Source organism: Callithrix jacchus, chromosome 11 (genome assembly GCF_049354715.1).
Source record: "Callithrix jacchus isolate 240 chromosome 11, calJac240_pri, whole genome shotgun sequence".
NCBI lineage: Eukaryota > Metazoa > Chordata > Mammalia > Primates > Cebidae > Callithrix > Callithrix jacchus.
This window is the reverse complement of record NC_133512.1, coordinates 124148994-124175942: the sequence shown is the minus strand read 5'-3', so window position 1 is coordinate 124175942 and position 26949 is coordinate 124148994. Positions and strand designations below refer to the sequence as shown.

The following is a 26949-nucleotide window of genomic DNA, read 5'->3' as shown; positions in this document are numbered from 1 at the left end:
TGACAGAAGGCAGGTCAATGTTTGCTTGGAACAAGCGGTAGAGGAAAGATTATTAGAGGCCATAAGAAACATTCGGGAGATCATGAAAACATTCTGTATCTTGATTTCTAACAGTAGTTTTATAGATGCATGTATTTGTTAAAACTCAGCAAATTATATAGTTCATATGGGTGCAGTTCACCATTTGTAAATTATGCCCTAAAAAGTTGATTTATTAAATAAAAAGAGTGAACATTTTTATCAGCAAATAATATTTATTACAAAAGAGGAGAGAAAGCAATATTGCTGAACACTTATAAAAATATACTTTATTAGGTCGCAGGGGGTGGCTCGTGCCTCTGCTCTTTGGGAGACCAACGTGGGCGGATCACTAGATCAGGAGTTTGAGACCAGCCTGACCAAAATGGTGAAACCCCGTCTCAACTAAAAATACAAAAATTAGCTGGGTGTGGTAGCAGGCGAGACTGTAATCACTGCAACTTGGGAGGCTGAGGCAGGAGAATTGCTTGAACCCAGGAAGCGGAGGTGGCAGTGAGCCGAGATCGGGCCACTGCATTCTAGCCTGGTGATAGAGTGAGACTCCATCTCAAAAAACAAACAAACAGACAAAAATACTTTACTTAGTGCCTAAAAATTAACACTGTACAAGCATGGCGTTAGCAAATATAATTTTAAAAATAGACTTACTCTCTGGTCCTATAAAATTCTTTCTCCAGCTTCATATTTTCTTCCCTTATTTCCTTAAGCAAACAGATGGACATTGCTTTCTCTTGCTCTTTTTCCTTCTTTCTTCATTTCCTTCCCCTCCACACATTGAAAATTATATATATATATATATATATATATATATATATATATATATATATATAATTTTAGGCACTGCTGATTAAAGGGTTTTATTTTTTAATTTAGGAGAGCGTTTTCAGGTATAAAGTTAAAATACTAGAAGTAGTACATGTAATCTTATTAAAGAAATTGTAGTACGGCCACAAAAAAAAATGAATTAAACATTTTATACACAATCTCCAGAATTCAGGGAAAGTACTCCCAAGGTCATGGTAAAGCATAAGTGCTTTCAAGAGCTCATAAAATTCAGACCTAATGTAGTATATATTCAAGAAAACTATTGCTGGTTTCTAGTTGCTTTCCCTCACAATTGCCACACTTTAATCGAAAAGCTGATCTTACATTTGTTTTTCTTTTATTCTTTCTTATTTAGGATGTCTACAAAGAATAGAGCAGAGTTTAAAGGTCCGTTTCTAAAATAAACTGAGATTTTTCTGCAGTATAGCCAAAAGACACCATTAACCTTCTTAACAAGACAGTCTCTATGTATTCTAGCTAATTTAATTTTTTTCAACTTGAACATTTCAAAGGACTAATATTAAAGGACCTTTGTAAATATAGTCACATGAAATTCTTTGGAATTATAATAGAATCTGAATATCTAGAGATTTCAGAAACATTGCCACATATAAAGAAATCTTCCTCTGGCCCACATGTACCTATGCACATGCCTACCACAGCCATACATTTTCAAGAGCTGGAATTGGGAAGAAAAAAATTATGTGACAATATTAAATAACCAGCATTTCTTAACTGCATTTTTAGTGGACCAATTTAATAGTCCATTATTTACATTTTTCACCATTTAGTCTTATTCACAACAATGTATCATGTATGGAAATATGGAAAAGTTTGCAGCATTTTGAATATACAGCAAAATGCTATTAATATTCTTTCCCTATCAACAGCTTATTTGAATTCTACAGTTAGTGCAATAAGATATCCACATGCTAACACCCTGCAGATAGCCACCAATGAATTCAAATGAGGGGTCCAAGACTGATGGCAAATATAAAATTTGCTTTCCTGCAAAGACAGTCTTTGAACAATAAAAGTGTAATCCTGGCAAATTCTTGTTGATATAGTTAATTTTCAACTGTAAAATTACCTGGAATTTTTTCAAAGCTACCTTAAGTTCACAGCTTTCCTTTCCATAAAGCAATTGCATTGTTATTTAAAATTTAATATCTAATCACACAGAAAGTAAAATATTTCAGTAGCTAATAGGAACAACAGTAATAATGACAGCTTATGTTAAACACAGAAACAGTGTCATCTACATAAAGGCGAAAATGTGTATTACGTGCCAGGCACCCTACTAAGAGCTTTATATAATTTTTTTATTTGATTCTTACAAACCCCCCTGAAGTAAGTTCTATTAGCTTCAAGCTTTACAGATGAAGAAATTGATACTTAGAGAGATTTCAGTAAAATTCTTCAAGGTTACTCAGCAGTAGAGTTGAAATCTGAATGCAGATAGTCTAACTCTGGAATGCAGTCTTTTCACCACGATGAATTGCAAATATTTGCAATATATGGAGGGCGTGAAAGGTAACTCTCTGAACTTTAGGTAACAAAATGTCAGAAACTAGGCACATTTCTTAAAAGACCTTCATTTAACCAGAGGTGCAAGAAACTTGTATTGATGGCACCTGTGTCAGATTTTGTGCTGATCACTGGAGTCCAAAATTTCATAAGCCTGGTAGTCTACTCTTGAAGATATCATAGGCTAATGAAGGAGACAGTTATATAAAAATTTAAATCAAAGAAAGTAAGTTGAATTTATAACATGGAGGTACGAAGACATTTCTAGAGAAGCACAGAAGAGGTGAGGATTGAAGGGCTTTAGCAGAATCCATACCGCCTTCCCAGAGGAGATGATATCTGAACTCATCAATGAGTTATTTTCTTGGCAAATCATCTAACCAATGTGACCCAGGCACCTGTAAAGAAAGATATAAGACAAGAAGATTACTTAGAAGCAGCAGAGCCTGTAGCACTAATATCAAGCTCATAATACTGTGTCACAGTGGTACAGGAAAGGGGTCCCAATCCAGACACCAAGAGAGGATTCTTGGATTTCACGAAAGAAAGGATTCAGGGCAAGTCCACAGGGCAAAGCAAAACAAGTTTATTTAAAAAGTAAGGGAGTAAAGAATGGCTACTCGATAGACAGAGCAGTCCTGAGGGCTGCTGGTTGCCCATTTTGATGATTATTTTTTTATTATATGCTAAACAAGGGGTGGATTATTCATGCCTCCCCTTTTTAGACCATATAGGGTAACTTCCTGATGTTGCCGTGGCATTCGTAAACTGTCGTGAGGCTGGTGGGAGTGTAGCAGTGAGGATGACCAGAGGTCACTCTCATGGCCATCTTGATTTTGGTGGGATTTAGCTGGCTTTTTTACACAACCTGTTTTATTGGCAAGATATTTATGACCTGTATTTTGTGCTGACCTCCTATCTATCCTATGACTTAGAATGCCTTAATCATCTGGGAATGCAGCCCAGCAAGTTTCAGCTTCATTTTACACGGCCCCTATTCAAGATGGAGTTGTTCTTCCTCACATGCCTCTGACAATAGCAACTAAATAAATTCTGAAATTTGTTAATATTTTCCCCTACAGTTTATTTCTGGAGAGTAAATTGACTCAGTATTGGTTAATAAAGAATAAGAAAAAATGCCAGTAAAATTAAAGAAGTGGAGTAAAATTTATATGGATTGGAAATCAAAAGCATTTTGAAAGAATGGTGATTTGAAGATCCAAATAAAAAAAATGTATTTGACTATTTAAAAGGGAGACACTAATTCTGAACTGTTTTTTTTCTGGTGTACATTTTTTTCAATTTGAACTATCTGTGTTATTAATTTGGCAATAATTTCAGAATATTTAATGTAACATACACAGCATATATTCTTATTCACTCTAAAATGCAGCATAAATTTTATAATCCATTCATTTTAACTTTATTTGTTTTTGTTTTATTTTCTTTTAATTTAAGCAAAGCTTTTTAAGGCTTGAATCAGTTGCTTGTCTCTCCCAGTAGCTTGCTTTCTATGAATGACAGTTCTGAATATAGAAGCCCTATGTTAACCATATACTAATCTAAAAGTGGAAGGACTCAAGAAAACCACTGGGTACATCTTTTTACTTTGCATCACTTTTAAGCTCCGCTTACATTAGCAAAAGAAAGCATGAGAAATAAATCCATTGTTTTATTATTAGTTTGGAAGAAAAGGAACAAATTAATGCAAACAAGTGGAAAATTTTTTTAAAAAAAGAAGGGCATCTGATATGGTTTGGCTGTTTACCCACCAAAATCTCATCTTGATTATAGCTTCCAAAATTCCCATGTGTTGTGGGAGGGACCTGATGGGAGATCATTGAACCATGGGGGTTGGTCATTTCCTTTGTTATTCTTCTGATAGTGAATAAGTCTCACAAGATCTGATGGTTTTATAAAGGAGAGTTTCCTGGCACAAGCTCATTTCTCTTGTCTGCTGCCATGTGAGATGTGTCTTTTAACTTCTGCTGTGATAATGAGGCCTCCCCAGCCATGTGAAACTGTGAGTCCAGTAAACCTCTTTCTTTTGTAAATTGCCCAGTCTTGAGCATGTCTTCATCAGCAATGTGAAAATGGACTAATACAGCATCTAAGAAATTTTTTAATTTTGTCCATTCTCTAACCCATCACTGTAAGACTGATTGATCTGGAGAGCTGTCAGGATTTTATGACCAATAATCCCCATGGCTAAAGTACACTGTTTTGTAAGGTGATGCAAACTGGATCAAGGGCAATCTGTTCTGAAACTGAACCAAAGCTTTTTTAAAATATGTAAGCCCAAGTAACACACAAATACCTCAAAATCCAATTTTAGTGGTGTAAACAGTAAGAACATTTAATGTCTTAAGTGGCTGAAGTCCAGAGGTCAGACAGACTTTAGGCCCATTGAACTCAGTGACTTTAGTCCTGTTTCTTCAGTTTCCTGTCTTGTGCCTTCCTCTGAGTGGTATACTTTTCCTAAGGCTGCACACTTCCTGGTAGTAAAAATGCAATAGCACATCACCTAACGCCACATCAGAGAACAAAAGTAAGAATTCAGGGAGCTTTTTTATGATAGGAAGAATTTTTTTTTTTTTCTCCAGAAGCTTTCAACAAACCTCTCCAATTATCGGGAATTTGGCCTCATAGCCATTTCTGATTGAATTTTGTATCCAGAGACATGCCATGCGCTGATTGGGTTAGGCCTGGATCTCTGAACCAATCACTGGAATTCACCTTCTTTCTTTCTTTCTTTTTTTTTTTTTTTTAATTTCTGTATTTTTATTATTTTTATTATTTTTTTATTTTTATTTTTTATTGCATTTTAGGTTTTGGGGTACATGTGCAAAACATGCAAGATAGTTGCATAGGTACACACGTGGCAGTGTGTTCTGCTGCCTTCGTCCCCTTCACCCACATTTGGCATTTCTCCCCAGGCTATCCCTCCCCAGCTCCCCCTCCCGGTGGCCCTCCCCTTTTCCCACCAACAGACCCCACTGTTTAGTACTCCCCTTTTTGTGTCCATGTGTTCTCATTTTTCATCACCTGCCTATGAGTGAGAATATGCGGTATTTCATTTTCTGTTCTTGTGTCAGTTTGCTGAGAATGATGTTCTCCAGATTCATCCATGTCCCTACAAAGGATACAAACATCATTTTTGATGGCTGCATAATATTCCATGGTGTATATGTGCCACATTTTCCCAGTCCAGTCTATCATCGATGGGCATTTGGGTTGGTTCCAGGTCTTTGCTATTGTGAACAGTGCTGCAACGAACATTCGTGTGCATGTGTCCTTATAGTAGACGGATTTATAGTCCTTTGGATATATACCCAGTAATGGGATTGCTGGGTCAAATGGAATTTCTATTTCTACGTCCTTGACGAAATGCCACACTGTCTTCCACAATGGTTGAACTAATTTACACTCCCACCAACAGTGTAGAAGTGTGCCTGTTTCTCCACATCCTCTCCAGCATCTGTTGTCTCCAGATTTTTTAATGACAGCAATTCTAACTGGCGTGAGATGGTATCTCACTGTGGTTTTGATTTGCATCTCTCTAATGACCAGTGATGATGAGCATTTTTTCATATGTTGGACTCATGTATGTCTGCTTTTGTAAACTGTCTGTTCATACCCTTTGCCCATTTTTGAATGGGCTTTTTTTTTTTTTTTTTGTAAATCTGAGTTCTTTGTAAATTCTGGATATCAGCCCTTTGTCAGATGGGTAAACTGCAAAATTTTTTTCCCATTCTGTTGGTTGCCGATTCACTCTAGTGACTGTTTCTTTTGCCATGCAGAAGCTGTGGAGTTTGATTAGGTCCCATTTGTCTATTTTGGCTTTTGTTGCCAATGCTTTTGGTGTTTTGGTCATGAAGTCCTTGCCTACTCCTATGTCATGAATGGTTTTGCCTAGATTTCCTTCTAGGGTTTTTATGGTGCCAGGTCTTATGTTTAAGTCTTTAATTCATCTGGAGTTAATTTTAGTGTAAGGTGTCAGGAAGGGGTCCAGTTTCTGCTTTCTGCACATGGCTAGCCAGTTTTCCCAACACCATTTATTAAACAGGGAATCCTTTCCCCATTGCTTGTTTTTGTCAGGTTTATCAAAGATTGTATGGTTGTAGATATGGTGTGTTGCCTCCGATGCCTCTGTTCTGTTTCATTGGTCTGTATCTCTGTTTTGGTACCAGTACCATGCTGGTTTGATTACTGTAGCCTTGTAGTATAGTTTGAAGTCTGGTAGTGTGATGCCTCCTGCTGTGTTCTTTTTGCTTAGAATTGACTTGGCTATGCGGGCTCTCTTTTGGTTCCATATGAAGTTCATGGTGGATTTTTCCAGTTCTGTGAAGAAAGTCAATGGTAGCTTGATGGGGATAGCATTGATTCTGTAAATTACTTTGGGCAGTATAGCCATTTTCACGATATTGATTCTTCCTAACCATGAACATGGAATGTTTCTCCATCTGTTTGTGTCCTCTCTTATTTCGTTGAGCAGTGGTTTGTAGTTTTCCTTGAAAAAGTCCCTTATGTTCTTTGTAAGTTGTATTCCTAGGTATTTAATTGTTTTTGTAGTAATTGTGAATGGCAGTTCATTCTTGATTTGGCTTTCTTTAAGTCTGTTATTGGTGTATAGGAATGCTTGTGATTTTTGCACATTGATTTTATATCCTGAGACTTTGCTTATGTTGCTTATCAGTTTCAGGAGTTTTTGGGCTGAGGCGATAGGGCCTTCTAGATATACTATCATGTTGTCTACAAATAGAGACAATTTAGTTTCCACCTTTCGTATTTGAATACCCTTTATTTCTTTTTCTTGCCTGATTGCTCTGGCTAGAACTTCCAGTACTATATTGAATAGGAGTGGTGTAGAGGGCATCCTTGTCTAGTGCCAGATTTCAAAGGGAATGCTTCCAGTTTTTGCCCATTCAGTATGATATTGGCTATTGGTTTGTCAGAAATAGCTTTTATTACTTTGAGATACGTTCCGTCAATACTGAGTTTATTGAGGGTTTTTAGCATAAAGGGCTGTTGAATTTTGTCAAAGGCCTTCTCTGCATCAATTGAGATAATCATGTGGTTTTTGTTTCTGGTTCTGTTTATGTGGTGAATTATGTTTATAGACTTGAGTATGTTGAACCAGCCTTGCATCCCCGGGATGAATCCTACTTGATCATGGTGGATAAGCTTTTTGATGTGCTGTTGCAATCGCCTTGCCAGTATTTTATTGAAGATTTTTGCATCTATGTTCATCATGGATATTGGCCTGAAGTTTTCTTTCTTGTTGAGTCTCTGCCGGGTTTTGGTATCAGGATGATTTTGGTCTCATAAAATGATTTGGGAAGGATTCCCTCTTTTTGGATCATTCGGAATTGTTTCAGAAGGAATGGTACCAGCTTTTCTTTGTGTGTCTGGTAGAATTTGGCTGTGAACCAATCTGGACCTGGGCTTTTTTGTGTGTGGTAGGCTCTTAATTACTGCCTCGACTTCAGATCTTGTTATTGGTCTGTTCATAGTTTCAGCTTCCTCCTGGTTTAGGCTTGGGAGGACACAAGTGTCCAGGAATTTATCCATTACTTCTAGGTTTAACTAGTTTATGTGCATAGAGTTGTTTGTAATATTCTCTGATGATGGTTTCAATATCTGTGGAATCTGTGGCGATTTCCCCTTTATTGTTTTTTATTGCATCTATTTGGTTATTCTCTCTTTTTCTTTTTATCAGTCTGGCTAGTGGTCTATTTTGTTGATCTTTTCAAAAAACCAGCTCTTGGATTTATTGATTTTTTGAAGGGTTTTTCGTGTCCCTACCTCTGCTCTGGTCTTGGTTATTTCTTGTCTTCTGCTAGGTTTTGAGTTTTTTTGATCTTGCTCCTCCAGCTCTTTCAATTTTGAGCATAAGGTGTCAATTTTGGATCTCTCCACTCTTCTCATATGGGCACTTATTGCTATATATTTTCCTCTAGAGACTGCTTTAAATGTGTCCCAGAGATTCTGGTATGTTGTGTCTTCGTTCTCATTAGTTTTGAAGAACTTCTTTATTTCTGCCTTCATTTCATTGTTTATCCAGTCAACATTCAAAAGCCAGTTGTTCAGTTTCCATGAAGCTGTGTGGTTCTGAGTTTGTTTCTGCATTCTGAGTTCTAACTTGATTGCACTATGGTCTGAGAGACTGTTATGATTTCAGTTGTTTTGCATTTGCTGAGGAGTGCTTTACTTCCAATTATGTGGTCAATTTTTGAGTAGGTGTGATGTGGTGCTGAGAAGAATGTATATTCTGAGGATTTTGGGTGGAGAGTTCTGTAAACGTCTATCAGCTTTTCTTGTTCCAGGTCTGAGTTCAAGTCCTGGATATCGTTGTTGATTTTCTGTCTGGTTGATCTGTCTAATATTGACAGTGTAGTGTTAAAGTCTCCCACTATTATTGTGTGGGAGTCTAAGTCTCTTTGTAAGTCGTTAATAACTTGCCTTATGTATCTGGGTGCTCCTGTATTGGGTCCATATATGTTTAGGATCGTTAGCTCTTCTTGTTGTATCAATCCTTTTATCATTATTTAATGTCCTTCTTTGTCTCTTTTGATCTTTGTTGCTTTAAAGTCTATTTTATCAGAGATGAGAATTGCAACTCCTGCTTTTTTTTTTTTGCTCTCCATTGCTTGGTAAATCTTCCTCCATCCCTTTATTTTGAGCCTTTGTGTATCCTTGCATGTGAGATGGGTTTCCTGGATACAGCACACTGATGGGTTTTGGCTTTTTATCCAATTTGCCAGTCTGTGTCTTTTGATTGGTGCATTTAGTTCATTTACATTTAGGGTTAATATTGTTATGTGTGAATTTGATACTGCCATTTTGATGCTAGCTGGCTGTTTTGCCCATTAGTCGATGCATATTCTTCATTTTGTTGATGCTCTTTAGCATTTGATATGTTTTTGGAATGGCTGGTACTGGTTGTTCCTTTCTATGTGTATTGCCTCTTTCAGGAGCTCTTGTAAAGCAGGCCTCGTGGTGACAGAATCTCTCAGTACTTGCTTGTTTGCAAAGGATTTTATTTTTCCTTCAGTTATGAAGCTCAGTTTGGCTGGATATGAAATTCTGGGTTGAACGTTCTTTTCTTTAAGGATGTTGAGTATTGGTTCCCTCTCTCTTCTTGGTTGTAGGGCTTCTGCTGAGAGATCTGCTATGAGTCTGATGGGCTTCCCTTTGTTGGTGACCCGACCTTTCTCTCTGGCTGCCCTTAGCATTTTCTGCTTCATTTCAACCCTGGCAAATTGGATGATTATGTGCCTTGGGGTTGCTCTTCTTGCGGAATATCTTTGTGGTGTTCTCTGTATTTCCTGGACTTGAATATTGGCCTGCCTTGCTAGGTTGGGGAAATTTTCCTGGATATCCTGAAGAATATTTTCCAGCTTTGATTCATTCTCTTTGTCACATTCAGATATACCTATCAAATGTAGATTAGGTCTCTTCACATGGTCCCACATTTCTTGGAGACTTTGTTCATTCATTTTTGCGCTTTTTTCTCTAATCTTTGCTTCTTGTTTTATTTCACTGAGTTGATATTCGACTTCTGATATCCTTTCTTCCGCTTGGTCAATTCGGCTGTTGAAACTTGTGCATGCTTCGCGAAGTTCTCATGTTGTGTTTTTCAGCTCCATCAATTCATTCATATTCCTCTCTAAGTTGTCCATTCTTGTTACCATTTCCTCAAATCATTTTTCAAATTTTTTTTCAAGGTTCTTTGTTTCTTTGCATGGATTTAGAACATGTTCTTTTAGCTCACGGAGGTTTCTCATTACCCACCTTCTGAAGTCTGATTCTGTCATTTCATCACTCTCATTCTCTGTCCTGCTTTGTTCCCTTGCTGGTGAGGACTTTTGGTCCTTTGTAGGACGTGAGGTGTTTTCCTCCTTTTTGCACTGGTTTCTTCCCATCTTTGTGGATTTATCCACCTGTCATCTGAGTAGTTGCTGATTTTCTGACTTGGTCTCTGAGTGGACGTCCAGATTGTTGATGATGAAGTATTTCTGTTTCTTAGTTTTCCTTCTAACAGTCTGGCCCCACTGCTGTAGGACTGCTGAGGTCCACTCCAGGCCCTGCTTGCCTGGGGAACTCCTGTAGCAGCTGTAGAACTGTGAGGGTTGCTACCAGATTCTTCTTCTGCTATGTTTGTCCCTGAATGATGCCCGCCAAATGTCAGTCTGATCAGTCCTTTGTGAAGTGACTCTTTGGATATACCGGGGTCAGGGAGCTGCTTGAGGAGATAGTCTGTACTTTATAGGAGCTCTAGTGCTGAACTGTGAGCTCCGTTTTTCATTCTGGGCTGCTAGGCAGGTACGTTTATGTCTGCTGCAGCAGAACTCATAAAGCCCTCCTCCTTTTTTTTCCCTCAGATGCTCTGTCCCAAGGAGTTAGGGCTTTATTTATGAGCATCCGTTGCACCTTCCTGCGCGGCGAGGAGGCAGTCTAATCACTTCCTGCCTGTAGTGGGTAAGCTGAATTGCCATGGGCTCCACCCTGCTGCCATGTGCTTCGCCCTGCTGTCGTGGGCTCCACCCTGCTGCTGTGTATATTTCCCTGTACTCCTGTTTATATGGCTGTAGTTAGACCTGCAGTGGCGATGGTGGCCCACCTCTGTAGTGGCGGACTCTCTCTGTTATGGTGGGTTTCCTCAGCAATGGCAAAGTACCTCCATAGCCTCCGTAGTGGCAGATGTCCCTCCCCCATCGAACTGCACTGTCCTGAGTTCAGCTGTGCTTGCAGTGAAACTCTCAACCCCGAGTGTTTCCAATTGCTGTTTTGTTTGTTTTTGTGAGGGTGGGACCTGCTGAGCCTGATCACCTGGCTCCCTGCCTCAGAGCTCTTTTTTATTTTAAGTTGAAGGGTTGACTCTCTCCAAGGTGTTCCAGTTGCCTGCTGCAAGGATGCTGGGATCTGTGTGATTTCCCGTGCAGCGACCCACTGCACCGGCTCAAACCACGTTGCTGCCTGGGAATCTCCTGGCCTGGCTTTCTGTTTAAGTCCCATTTAATCAGATGAATGTGCTAACCTGCCTACCAAAATCTCCAATTGCCGGTTTAACAGGGCAACCAAGCCAGTGTATTTTGTACAGAGTGCTGCTGCACTGTGGCCCCAGCCCAAACAGCTGCGCCAGCCCAAACTGCCATGCTGGTGGCCCATGGAGCTCCTACACCTGGTCTGTGGGCAATAAAGATCTGTCTGGAAATGCAGCATGCACTCACCCTCTGCAATTTCACTGGGAGCTGCAATCCTGAGTTGGTCCTACAGTGCCATCTTCCCCTCCTCCCCCTCACCTTCTTTTTTAAACCAATCAGCAACCCCTAGAGTCAGCTTATCCTAAGGTACTATGAGCTGTCAGAAGGGTTAATATATGATGGGATTCTATTAGAAATGGAGAAAGGCCTGGACGATAGAGACAATCACTATCAACCATGAAACTGTCATTTTCCTATGCTAAATATTCAAGAGAATTTTGAAGAAACTGCTGGGAAAAGGAATTCCCAAGAAGGGAAAGTGCTAGGTAGCCAACAGTCTGAATGGATCCCTCTAAAAACTACATAGAGATGAAAAAAATCACAGTTAATAATATTCTTGCCAGGTGTGGTGGCACACACTTGTGGTCCCAGTTACTTTAGAGGCTGAGGCAGAGAATTTCTTGAGCCCAGGAATTTCAGGCTGCAGTGAGCTATGATTGCACTGGCATACTCAAGCCTAAACTGCAGAGTGAAATCCCATCTCGTCCAGTCAGTCAAATTATTAACCGTATTCAAATTATTAACCATATTACAAGAAGTATCTATGATCCTGTTTCCTCTGCATCTAGGGATTTACAGGCTCAGATTCAAATTCCTCTAAACACTCTTCTTGGTTTCTACATTAATCTTCTCTTCTACTGCAGTTTGCTATAATCACGTGCAGTATGTTCATCCATCTCACCTTGAGTAAAGGGCTGTTCCTCAAAGGTTTAGTGTACTTTCATGGAACAATCTTGTAAGTTTAGAAACTATTTTGTCAGGTAAGACAGAGATTATCAAAGGACAGATGTGTACCAAATAAGAAATCCGTATACATTGACTTTTAATACATTGATTAGTAACCTGTAGAGTTCATTTCTAAAATTCCTTGAAAAATTAGCTGTGAGATAGTGATTCAGTGTCTTCTTAATACTGAAACCTACTTTAGAAATAAAATAAAAAGCAGAAATATTTCAGATATATGTGGATATCAAACAAATGACATTTTCATCTAGTTGTATTAAGCTAATGCAATCTTTTTCCTACAAATGTTCTTTGTAAATAAATGGGATATACTGATTAGCCAATAGAATATATATTCTCCCTAACAGTAATAGAGGACACTACTATGTCTTACTTTTCTTTTCTTTTTTTTTTTTGAGACAGAGTTTCGCTCTTGTTACCCAGGCTGGAGTGCAATGGCACGATCTCGGCTCACCGCAACCTTCACCTCCTGGGTTCAGGCAATTCTCCTACCTCAGCCTCCTGAGTAGCTGGGATTACAGGCACGCGCCACCACGCCCAGCTAATTTTTTGTATTTTTAGTAGAGACGGGGTTTCACCATGTTGACCAGGATTGTCTCCATCTCTTGACCTCATGATCCACCCACCTCGGCCTCCCAAAGTGCTGGGATTCCAGGCTTGAGCCACCGCACCCAACCCTATATCTTACTTTTCTACTCTCTGCTTTAAAAATTTCCATTTACTATACCATATTGATTTCAACATGGTTGTATTAGCTTTCTATTGCTACTGTAATAAATTATCACAAACTTAGTGGCTTAAAACAATATAAATTTATTATCTTACAGCTTTGTAGGTCTGAAGTCCTAAATGTATCTCAATGAGCTAAAATCAAGGTGCTGCATTCCTTTTTGGAGGATCTAGGAAGGGGATCCATTTTCTTGCCTTTTTTAGCTTCTAGAGAATGCCTGTGATTCACAGGCCATCATGGACTTTAAGCTGGTGGAAGGGGGTCTGTGATGGTTAATACTAAGTGTTAACTTTATTGGATTGAAGGATGCAATGTATTGATCCTGCCTGTGTCTGTGAGGGTGTTCGCAAAGGAGATTAAAATTTGAGTCAGTGGTCTGGGGAAGGCAGAACCACCCTTAATCTGGGGAGCACAATCTAATCAGCTGGCAACAAATTTAAAGCAGGCAGAAAAACCTGAAAAGGCGAGACTGGCCTAGCCTCTCAGCCTACATCTTTCTCCTGTGCTGGATGCTTCCTGCCTTCAAACATTGGACTCCAAGTTCTTCAGTTTTGAGACTTGGACTGGCTCTCCTTGCTTCTCAAGCTTGCAGACAGCCTACTGTGGGAACTTGTGATCATGTAGGATAATACTTAGTAAACTCTTTATAAATTTATAAAATAAATTTATATTGTTTACTCAGTATATATTTTATACTTGTGATCATGTAGGATAATACTTAGTAAACAATATAAATTTATTTTATAAATTTATAAAGAGTTTACTAAGTATATATTTTATACATATATATATATAAATAAAATCTTTCTCACATCAAATCACTCTGACCATCACTGTTAAACTTCCCTCATCTACACTGTAGGGCCTTTTTTTTGTTACAGTGGGCCTACCTGGATAATCTAGGATAATATCCTTTATTTTAACATCATTTGATTGGCAACCTTAATTCTCCTTAAATAATATAACATATGCACAGATTCCAGCATTTAGGATGGACATCATGAGGAAGCCATTATTTTTCTTACCACAGATTAAAATAACAATAATAATTTATAAATACATATAAATAAGTAAATTATGTATATGTGCATATATATATGCACATTTAATCCTTAGAGGCTAGTAGCCTGCCCCAGGTCACATAGGCAGCTGAACTGTGAGCTAAGATGTGAAGACTGTACTCTTATTTCAAATTATAACTTATTAACTCCAGAATACTTTCCTCCTCACTTTGGGGGCTACTCTTTTCTCCTTCCTGTCCACTATTTCCTTACTTCTTACTTCTTCTGGGGTTTATTCTGATGCCTTCATTATTGTCTATCTTTTGCAGTGAGCTCCCTAAAGATCTCTTGACCACAGGACGGTTTTCCACTGTTTTTCTATTGTCCAAGGTCTCTCTATCATATATTTTATTCTATTACAAACATCTGTAACTGTCCTATTTATAACTGTCCTTTCTCTGTTTGGGGGCATTTGTTACATTCATTTTTTATCTTCTTAATCAGAGAATAAGTGTTAATGTATGTATTTTACCTTCTCTCATAGCTTTTTATTAACATATTGTTTTGAGTGCAAGTTATTTGTTATATAATTCTTTTTAACAGCGTTTAATAGACAATTACTTTTTTCTCTGTAATATTAAGTATTTCAAAATACTGTTATTTTTCTAGTTGTACTTTTATTTTCACCTTATTTCTTACATTACTTTTTGAATACATAACTCATTAAAATTTTTTTCAGTATTTTGCCTAATTGTATTTCATGTAATGTTCAAAGTTCTTGGTCATGGTGTTCAAAGTGTGAGAAATATTGACTGCAACAGAGAAGAACAAGTACTTCATTCGATTTCTACTTTCTTTTTTTTTTAACTATAAGAGCTATGCAATTTTTATTACTTTATTTCAGAATATAGTATTCTCATTGATTGATACTAGTTTTCTTGAGGAGAGATTACATTTGAATTTCCATATATTTTCACAAGGAATAAAGGCTTAATTGAAGCTGCAATGTAGGCAAGTAGAGATTCCAGCCTGTTGTATTTCCATGTGTATCTAGAGTCAGAGTCTAGCTCTGCTGCTGCCTGAACAGTGCTTTTGTTCATATTAGAAGAAAGCCTCCTTTTTCTCAAGACACATACAGCTACCTGACAGACGATGATGGTAATGTTGCAGAATTCCTGCCCCTTAGTTCGGCTAAATCTGGGTTCTTGTGTCACGACCAGAAAATTTAGGCATGTAGACACATTGAAGGGTGTGGGGAATGGAATTTATTGGGTGAAAGGAAAAAAGGAAAAATAATTCTCAGCAAAGTGAGAGAGTCCTCCTAGCAGGTTTCTTGCCTCAACTATTGAATCATTGCAGGTCACCACCCTGGAAATGAAGAGGCCAAGCTCATCCCCCACTGCAAATGGCTTGAAATTCCTGAGACTCCACCCATTCCTCCCAGTGCACAGGTGGGCATTGCTCAGAGAGAATAGGTCAGGATAGGGGCGCTTCATTCAGGACTGACATAGGGGCTTCATCCAGGACCAGCAATCTGGTTTTTCAGCCTTACGACTGTTTTAGGCTTGAAAGCAGAATTTTGCCACAGACCCTTGGCTATCTCCTGTCTCTATCGGTAATAAATACACAAGTCCAGGACAACTGTGAATGTGAATGGCACCCCCTTAGAGCTATGCATAAGCAACCACCTGCCTTGGTCCTAAGAAAGACCATAACATACTCCGATTTATTTCAGTAACTTCTTCTGACATTACTCAGCCAGCACTGAAACAAGCTTAAGTAATCAGACCTGATTATTTTAACTCTTTGCAACTGAGCCCCAGGTATGCTAAAATAACATTTAAAAAAATTGGTGTTTTACTTTTCATGGCATCTTAGTTAGGTATTACTGAATGTCAGTGAACCTTACTGTTTGTCAGAATTCAATTTAATCCCCAATTTTTCTTTCTGTTTTGATGATTACATGGAGCATTCCAATTAGAATATGAGATAAAATGACATTTTAACTGCTGAATCATAATTTAGTTATTTAAATCACACAAATTGTATTATACTTCTTGAATAAATCACATCCTTATGATGTAATGGTATAAAGATCTTATTTTAATTGTAATAGCCACATTTTCTATGTATAATCTGCTTGATTAGCACTGAAAAGGGTAAGATAAAAAGATAATTAAGGCCACTATTAAGAGTTCTTACAATTGAAGCGTAACAAAAAATCAGGTGGGTTTGCTGGAAAGTGAACAGGGGGATACACTTTTTTTTTAAGTGAGGTTTGTGACCTTTTACATTGAAGCAAAAGTAACCAACACTGAAGCAGCTACATTGTCTGGGGTGTACATCCTGGGGTTCCTTGTCTCATGCCAGAAAGAATTTAGGACAGGGACACATTTGGGTAAGTTAAAGGAGCTGAAAGTTTAATGGACAGAAGAAAGGAGTGAGGAGAACAGCTTCTTGCCAGAGAGAGGGAGACATGCAAAAAAAGGGGGAAGGCCCTGGACAGCAGCAGATTTTATAAGCAGGCTAGAGGAGAGGAGGTGTCTCATTTACGTAGGGCCCACAGGTATGACATTTACATAGTTGGGGGAGGTGGGGGAAGGAAAGACTGGCCACCCCACATCAACCTTATGCAAATGAACTCACCCGATGACTGGCGCCATCAGTCTGCTCCTTACTGTACACATGGGAAGATGGGACTGCCATTTTGAACATGATTGGCACAACTGCCAGCATCTATGTCTGCAGCTCGACTTTATAAGCTGCTCATTGTTAGAAAGGAAAATTATCTAGCGCTGCTTTTCATTAAAAGGAAAACTTTAGTGAGGATTTCTTTACCCTCACTATCTGCCTAAGTAATTCCTTCTTTCTCTTTGGCTGCGGCTGCTGCAGCTCTTCCTCTCCTTCTCCTTCCTCCTTCCTCCTTCTTCCTTCCTCCTTCCTCCTTCTCCTCCTCCTCCTCCTCCTCATTTTTTTGAGACAGAGTCTCTCTATGTGGCAAGGCTGTAGTGCAGTGGCGTGATCCCGGCTCACTGCAACCTCAGCCTTCTGGGTTCAAATGATTCTCCTGCCTCAGCCTCCTGAGTAGTTGGGAATACAGGTTCATACCACTGCACCCAGATAATTTTTGTATTTTTAGTAGAGATGGGGTTTCGCCATATTGGCCAGGATGTTCTTGATCTTTTGACTTTGTGATTCACCTGCCTCAGCCTCCCAAAGTGCTAGGATTATAGGCGTGAGCCCCTGCACCCCACCAGTAATTTCTTCTTAACTCCTGTAACAATATATGATAAAATAGAACATTTTAAAAACAAGTTTTTGAAAAAATTAAGAATTTATTTAAAAACTCTTGGAAGGAAACTTCAAATATGGATCTCAATCACAAGCAAGGTACAAAATATTATGGGTAATTCAGAAAAGAAAGGAGAAATCTTGTGTATGTGAATTTAAGTGTGTATGTGTTGCACACACATATGTTATATGTATTTTCATGTGATTATATATAGAAATGGACGGATAGATGGATGGATAGATAGACAAACAGGCATTGTGAAGTTCAGAAGCTCTGTTTAATTTAGGACTGGAAATACAGAGTGAGTTTTTAACATTCTTCATTCCCATTCATTCTCCCCTCTGCCTAATTTCCATTTTAAAAACATATGGAAGATTGAAGTAAAAGTGTATAGACTATTCTTCCCATTGCCAAATGGCCATTTTCTCTGTATTTGTTGTTTTTCTTGATGAGTATGATGGACAATGATTATATATGTTATGCATTTGGGGACTAAGTTGGAGTGAGTCTTAGAGATTATCTACTACCTTTTTTCTTACAAATCATGGAAACTAGGGATGAGATTAAAATGAAACCAGCCACTATATTCATTAATATTTTTAGTTTCTGGATAAAGTTCAAATGGATAATAATTTTGAAAATCTAATTTAGTCCATGGCATACCACCAAAATGTTTCATAACCAAAATTTAAGCTAATATAAAACTAAGAATTCACAAACTAAAAGATTTCTTAGTTAAAAAAAAACTCAGTAATTGAAAAGCTGAAGAGTAAGATAATCTAGAATCTAAAATAAGTACCTCAAACTTCAAATAAAAATAAATTTCAGTGGCTTTGTATCTTAAGCAATATATAGGTATCCAGCCTGGGTGTGCCGAGGTGAGATTGTATCCATAGGTTTAGGTTATATATATTATAGAAATGAGGCCTAAACTCTGACCTTTTTTCTCTCTTGCTCAAATCCCAAGGGGACTGGGGAGTCAGGCTCTGCAAACTGTAATATCTTATCAGATGGGTTTTATATATCCCTATATAGCGTGTCTTACTTTCCAGCATTATTCTGGCATAATATCACATGACAGATAATGAAAGAAATCAATATATTTTACCACCAAATATGTTTCTTGACCATATTTTGAAATGGTCTTGCAAAGTCATCTTTTTGAGGGACAGTTGCATCTGTAAAGATCTCTATGAACATAACTAGATGCTTCTTCTTTAAACCTTCCCAATTCCAAAGAGATGAACCGAGAATCTAGCATCTAGCTCCTTTTAAAGCTATAAATAGGAAACATTTGCCATCTATTGTCTCTAAGGGCAGCCACCTATGAGACTTCACAAGAATATTGGTCTCCATACCCCTTATCTTAACCCTGACACTCTTTTCTTATTGATCCTAGATCTTAAGAAAATAACTTAACATTTTCAATTAATTGCCATTCAGAAAATCTTTGGGTCTGTCTATGGTCTAGAAGCACCCCCCTTTCTTTGGGTTGTCTTGTCTTTCTGAACCACACCAATTTATACCTCACATATACTGATTGATGTCTTATATCTCCCTAAAAAATGTACTAAACCAGGCTGTAACCCCACCACCTTGGGCATATGTTTTCAGGACCACCTGAGACTGTGCTTTGGGCCATGGTCACTCAGGTTTGGCTCGGAATAAACCAATATATGTATTTACGGACTTTCCTTTTTTTTTTTTTTTTTCTTGTCAACAGAGAAAAGCTGATATATTAAGATCAAGTTGCTCTGTTAAAAGGCATGCTACTATTTTAACAGGCTCGGTGACAAAATGAGCATAGAAGAAATGAAATTGAGAGCTTCTCATTAGGGCTTCAAGTAAAGGAGCCATATGTGATCAAGTTAAAAGGTCAGCTCCGGATAATCAATGGAACTAGAAGTGTCTCAGAAAATTGATGTTTCTTTTCTTTTTCAGCGCTACTTAAGAGTATGAATACTCAAGCACACTCTTCAGGCATTTCCATAGGTACATAACATAAACCTCTATAAATTGTAGATTATCACATTCTGCCAGTGGTGAGGCTGTTGAGTTAAAGGACAAAACCAAAAACACAACACTTTTGTACACGTGAAACAGTGGACAGTAATGCTAAGGTCAAAATAAAGTGGTATCCTCCTTCTGCTGTCTACCAATCCCTGTATCTGAGATGTTAGGAAGTAAACACTGTACAATAATGAGTTTATTTTTTCTTTATTCCTTAGTAGAATACCTGTTTCTTTCTACCTTGGTAAATTCAGCTGGTTATCCTACATTGAAATTTGAAGGCTCACCAATGTTTACGTTTTTTCAGTCTAAAGCTAAGTAAGAGCAACACCTGACCAGATAACATTTGTTTGAACATTTATCAATTCTTTATAGGGAGACAATTTTTCCAGTCTAATATCTTCTTGTTTCTGAAGAGATTTTGTATGAAAATGTGCATGTCTAAATTCACTAGGGAAGGCCTGTTGGCTGTTTATTCCTCACAGAATAGCAGTAATCTTGGCAATTTCAGAGACTGGAGGCTGGTTCTCAGACCTAAAAGCATAGAAATTTGATAGCATATCAAGAACAAACTCTTCTTAAGAATGTATTAACAATAATCAGACTCATAGAGGCTGATCTGTATAATCAAAGGCTTATTATTTTCCAATAAAAATAATAATCATGCAAGTCAACATTTTTGCACCTATTTAATGCATTGCACACATTCATTTTTGGAAAAATCATTTATAATCAGGAGCTTGGAATAAACATGGGGCCATAGCAAAGGAAGTTGTGTTGGTAAAACATAATTAGAAACAAAACCTCTGCCCAATCCAGAAAACCTTACTGCAAAGATGAAAAGAGAAAGAAAACAAGTTTATTATTGAAAATGCATTAAACCACAATGTGATGTGGATCACAGGCAATCTATTAAACAGCCTGCAAAGGCAAAAAGAGATCTCAGCTTCTTATATAGCGGACAGATACAGTCCATTTCATACACGTTCTCAAGATGAAGAATAACTAGGTTTCCAGTGGGAGGACTTAACAGCACCATTTGTCACACCTGGTTTGTCCTCATTTCACTTGGTAATTGGGGTGACTCTGTGTCAGCTTATTGGCTTTATTCAAAAGAAAAATCAATTTCTCACATATTTATGACAGGAGGTAGTTTTGCAACTTGGAATGAGGCTTCCACTGATGTTAGCTCCCATTCTCCTACAGAAACTGGGAGGTAGGGATGCTATGTTCCTTGAAGATTACATTTCAAAGAGATGGTTCTGAGGTCCTTGAGAAAGACATTTTTGGGTCATTAGGCTGGCAAGAGGCTTACTAAATTTGTCAAAGGGTTCACACATATATTTTAAAAAGAAGAGAAAGAGTTTACAAGCTTTTAAAAGTAAATGCTTGAAGAAAAGGGAAAGGGAGAATAGTCTCCTCTCTTATTTTTAACAGGGAAAGTTAAGCCTCTTACTTTAAATTTGTATTTGCCCTTAGAGTTGGGGTATCCCAGTGCTGAATTTGCATCATACTTGAGTTGGCTGGTTTTCCTTCTAGATGTTTGATTTTTACTTTCTACCTTTGCTTTTCAGTCTCTTACAACTACTCCCCACCCACCACCAGGAAATTCATATTTCCATCTATTAACACATTCATCCTTTAATATGTTTCATTCAATCAGATTACAATTAGCCAGGAGAGCTATTCAATCTGAGGCAAATTTGCTTACCGATGCTTCATACATTGATTTTCAAAGTTGGTCTCTTAAGGCAAACTCATTTCCTTTTCCTCCAAGTTCTTATATAGCACTACATTAAAAATTCTAATGGCACAGAATTTACCTGGAGTACCCTAGAGTAGGCACTCAACAACAATTGAGGATTGATTGAGAAACCTCATTAACTGAAAGCCTGGCATAAGTTTCATTCCAGTTCAACTGGTTTCTGTGTAAAGCTGTATCTTGGCAATTACAGGAATGGTTTCCATTTCCCTTTGCTGTTAAAGAAACTAGCAGAATTAAGCAATCAATGACATTACCAAAATAATGACTACATCTAAAATGGAAACATTCCAATTGGCTGGTGAATCATTATTTAACCTCTTGAGATTTACCTGAGCTTGTATAATACTCTGCTGTGAAAATTTAGAATAGAAAGAAATCTTGTGGCTGAACTAAGACTAGTGACCTATTCAGCTTCTGTTTCCCTGTACAGCTATCCAGCTACTTTATTAGCATGTTCTTTGCTGTGGCTTCTGCTACTGCCTTTGGCACTATGAGACACTCAAATTAACATGCACACAGGAAATCTTTGCCTTGATTGCCTTAGGGCTCCATTCATCCAAAATTACTGTTGAAGGCAGCCCTGCTGACCTATGTCCACTGATTTAATAAAAAACAGTCACCATTCCTAAGAGAGTAAGAAACTTTCAGCTGCTAAATTCTTTTGTACTTCTTGCTTCAGAGGCATGTTCCTTCAAATGAGGGTTTTGTTTTTATTTTTATTATTTATTTTGCCAAGGATACTATGAAAAACAAAGGGAAATTAATATTGCTATATTACAAAACAGATCCTACATTAGCAATCAAATGTAATGTTTATGCAAGACATTCTAGTAATACAGTTTCTGCAAGATCACTACTAACTGCATGTCTGGGTTTAGAAATAGGAGCCAATTCACTCTTTTTAAAGTCAAAGTTTTGTATTCTCTGATAGATAATAGCAATTTAGAAAAAAGCTGTAACTCCTCCTGCATTATTATAGACTGTCCATTAATTGGTATACATTTGCCTGAAATTCAAATGTGCCAAAGATATTTCTAGGGGACACTTTTCCAAATACAAGGCAAGATTGTGAGGCACTCTCTCCTTGGAGGTTACAAAAAGGAATGGTCTCAAAGTGAAAACAACAACACACTCAGAAGGTGCAAGAGACCTGAGAACACATCCATCTCTGCTGACTACCAGATTTATGAGCTTGAGTAAGTTTAATCTCTTTGAGCCTTAATTTTCTTATATGTGTATTTTACCTTGTAGTCACTATACATAATGCCACAGTATGCTTTATAATAGGGTGTTAAGGAGAACACACACATAGCAGATGTTCAATAGAGGATAGCTCTAATTTTTCTATCAAAGCTTCTCTAGCATACTCTTTAGAGAGCACTGAAAAATGAAAATTATAATCTGCTGGACACTCTTTGGACTCTGATGGCATAATTTCTGTACCTGGTATTAGTGCACCATGTTTTCATAATGAGCTCTAATTTGCTCCTAACACATTATCCGTTTCCTGCAAAAGCATCCAAATCATGTGTTAGTCTGTTAGATCTGAAAAGCAATCCATCAAAATATGTATTCATGCTTTTACAAAAAATGTTCCTTACATATTTGTCATCAGATATTACAGTTTTGTTTTTACTCAAAACCTGATCATCAAGCAAGAAACTTATTCTAATATTGTAGATAGATAGGTAGATAGATAGGTAGATAGATAGATAGATATAGATATTTTAAATAAGGCATGATGTATTAGAAATAACACTTTCTTAAAGGGAAAAAACAAAGATTTTATCTAATCAAGAATCTTAACTGAAATCAGGTCTGGCCGAAGATAGAATTTTGGAACTGATGGTGTAACTGAACTCAGGTCTGGCTGCTCGCTGTTCAAAAGCCAAAATGGAAGTAAGGTATGATGAAAGGAAAACAACTCTCTCAGATGCTAGCACTTGGGAGATGGCTGGGCGTAGGCCTCAAAAGAACCATCTCAAAAGTTTAGGCTGAACAAAAGGGTTTAAAAAGGGAAAACTGGTGTGTGAAACATGCAGGAGTGGGGCAGAGTCCAGCATCTGTGTGTCTTGTTCCAATGGCAGTCTTGGGTCACTGCCCACCTGTAGTGTGTGCTGACGACATTTTGACAATGGCTGGTTATAGATCAACATCCTTGAGGCAATCTCTAGATGGGGAGAATTGCATAGGTGAGTCTCCACGCCTGTTTTATTTTAAGATTAGCTCCTGGAATTTTTAAGCAAGCACATAGAAAGCAAGCACAATACAAGGGAGTTGCTAGTGGGAAAGGAGGGATGCAAAGAATTCCAAAGTCTATTTCAGGGCTAATATGAGAGAAAGACAAAAAAGTTTTAAAATGTAGTTTAAAGCCAAACAACTAAATTACAAGGGCCTTTTAGAGTGCATCTTATTGTTCTCTTACTCCCTTTCCTCCCTCCCACAATTTTCAAACGACAAAACCGATGCTCAGAGATATTTAATAACCTTGTATTGATATCGCTAAGAGCAAAGCTCAGATTTCCTGACATTCTTTTATTTTGTGGTGGTCATGTTCTTTGTAACAGAGCTTCAAAGAGAAAAGAACTGCCAAATTTCAAAACTTCAATCCTCACTCTCATCTTCTCACACTTGGATTGATCTTAAAAAAAATGGTAGTTTGCTAGTTTTACCTGTGCCAAATGGACTATCCTTTTGGTAACAGAAATAGTGTTTCCCTTGGGCGTCCACTCTACCCCTGCTCTTATTCCACATGATAGAATAGACTTACTCCCCTTCTGGCCCAATGGGTAGGTGAGTCTGGCCAATCACAATCCCTTGGTCAACAGCGATTTGTTCATAGATGGGCACGTGACTCATTGTACCAGAAGACTCAGTTTGGGATTTTGAATTGTTGAAAGCAAAAATATCTTATATGTTACACTTAATCAGAAAACACATAGATCTGGAGCTTTTGGGGCATCACCAAGAGCGCCTTTATATATTTTAAGCCAACACAATGGAAAAGTGATTTAATATCCAGAGATTGACTCCTGAAGATATTATTTAAATGTATGAAGTTTTTTTCTATCTTTGGACTTTTTTATTACTGAAGTTTATAAATCCAATTTATTTATTTATTTGCTTAAGAAGATTTGAATCGGGTTTATCGCAAGTTGTAATGAAGCAATACAAAAAGGAGAAGATATAAGAGTTGAAGAGATAGAAAGAATTTAGGGGGCTATTGTGAGGAATATTCGAGTTTCATCAGTCATGCTCAAAGTTAGCAGTCGAACTAAATCCTCCAAAAGAGCTAGTCCCGTTCCTACTTACCTCAGGCCTGCCTAAGTCACAAACCAAGTACACTGGCTATGGTCAACTTGTCACTCTATGTTGAAGCTTCAGATTCTTATTTGAGTAAACAAACTAAGATTTATTCTTTCCTTTGGTTCTTAAATTAATTTATCATTCTTCATAAGTTTTTAAATTAAGTAATTGACATTTAAATCAAGAATGAGTTTTTTTTCTGTTTCAAAATATGTTTCTGATTGACAAAGTAACATAAAGGTATTCTAACATATTTGAAAAAGAATTAACAAAGATAAGACAATAAAAATTAATAACACTATCTCCTAGAAACACTAATTATATTTTTACAGATGCATTTATAATGTTTTCTATATACATGTATTGATGTATTAATTTGTATTGAACACATTACATGGTTTTGCAAGTTACTTTATTCATGGAGTAATTTGTTGTAACTCTTTCTCCAGGTCAACAAAATGTTTTTCTAAAACCCAATTTTATCATTTAGGGTTTTTGTTTGCAGGAGACCAACTCTAGTTATGTTAAACAGAAAAATAATTTATGCGTACAACGCAGGGAAATTTGCAAAATTTAAGGAAACATGAAGAGTTTTAAGGAATCATCTTGCTTCATGAATTGAGAAAGAAGAATGCAATACATAATTTATCCAAGATAGAGTGAATAAATTTCAACTTCAGATCTCTTGCCTTTCAAATTGTGTGCCCAGAACATCTATCCAATCCTGGCTTACATGCTTACCATTGGGCCAAGGGAAGGTGGTCACCATCAGGGTTATGTATAAGGTTAGCAGGGATATTATCCTAAAGAAAAATTGGGATACTACTATTAAATGAAAGAAAAATTCCTGGCAGTTAAAATAAGAGATGATCACTGTGACAATTTTAATAATTAGATAGTAGTCAGTTGTTTGAGATAATATACATAAATATATTTGACTGGTCCACTATTATTGGACATTTAGATTGTTTCTAATGTTTCTTTTTTTTTAATTATAATTTTAGTTTTGGGGTACACGTGCAGAACTTGCAGGATTGTTGCATAGGTACACACATGCCATGGTGGTTTGCGGCCTCCATCCCCCCATCACCTACATCAAGCATTTCTCCCAATGTTATCCCTCCCCAACCTCCCCACCCCCAACAATCCCTCCCCTAACCCCCCAACCCCAAAAGATCCCAGTGTGTGATGTTCCCCTCCCTGTGTCCATGTGTTCTCATTGAGTGAGTTTCTTAATCCTGAGTTCTAATTTTATTACATTGTGGTCCGATAGAGTGTTTGTTATGATTTCCGTTCTTTTGCATTTGATGAGGAGTGATTTACTTCCACTTATGTGGTCAATTTTAGAGTAAGTGCAATGTGGTGCTGAGAAGAATATGTATTCTGTGGATTTGAGGTGGAGAGTTCTGCAGACATCTATTAGGTCCACTTGGTCCATATCTGAGTTCAAGTCCTTGATATCCTTGTTAAGTTTCCTTTGTGTCTCATTGATCTATCTAATATTGACAGTGGAGTGTTAAAGTCTCCCACTATTATTGTGTGGGAGTCTTAAGTCTCTTTGTAGGTCGTTAAAAACTTGCTTTATGTATCAGGGTGCTCCTGTATTGGGTGCATATATATTTAGGATAGTTCTTCCTGCTGCATTGATCCTTTTACCATTATGTAATGCCCTTCTTTGTCTCTTTTGATCTTTGTTGGTTTAAAGTCCATTTTATCAGAGACTAGGATTGCAACCTCTGCTTTTTTTTTTTTTTTTTATTCTCCAATTGCTTGGTAAATCTTCTTCCATCCCTTTATTTTGAGTCTATTTGTATCTTTGCATGTGAGATGGTTCTCCTGAATACAGCACACCAATGGGTCCTCACTTTTTATCCAATTTGCCAGTTAATGTCTCTTTATTATAAGCAATAATGTGATAAAACCTCTTATAGGTTTTTTTATTTTTCATTTATTTATTTATTTATTTATTTTCTACGAACCTGTTTGAAGCTAGCTCACGTGCTATATACCAGATTACAACATTGAGGCCAGCTTCAGTATTAGTTTTCCTCCTTTTACGACCAGCAAGACTAACTTTCAGATTCGATGGAAAGGGAACAGGAGTAACGTCTTATAGTTTATAAAGATTTTCCCAAAAAATGCAGAGGACTATAATGGGGATAATTGGAGGTACAGGAAATGGCATAATTTGGAGGAAAAAATAATCCCCATACTTTAGAATGGTTTTTATGCCATGACTGGTAAATCTGACGTAGTTCCATCCACTCATTCTTTCTACAAACAGGTGTTGACAACCTATTATGGGCCAGGCACTATTATTGTTGGAGTTATGTCCTATACCAAGAGGGAAAACATATTTTTTGCTTTTGAGAGTACACAAGATATGTGCAGAGATAGGTAGGTAGGTAGGTAGGTAGATAGATGACAGATAGATAGATAGATAG

General features: G+C 37.5%; 1 non-coding gene across 1 annotated transcript; it reads right to left on the bottom strand.

The window, feature by feature from the left end:
- Positions 1-26482: 26482 nt before the first annotated feature.
- On the bottom strand, positions 26483-26611 carry LOC118143992 (small nucleolar RNA SNORA61). The gene has a single exon (XR_004728465.2). It is a non-coding gene; the product is annotated as a small nucleolar RNA SNORA61 (small nucleolar RNA).
- Between the last annotated feature and the right edge of the window lie 338 nt (positions 26612-26949).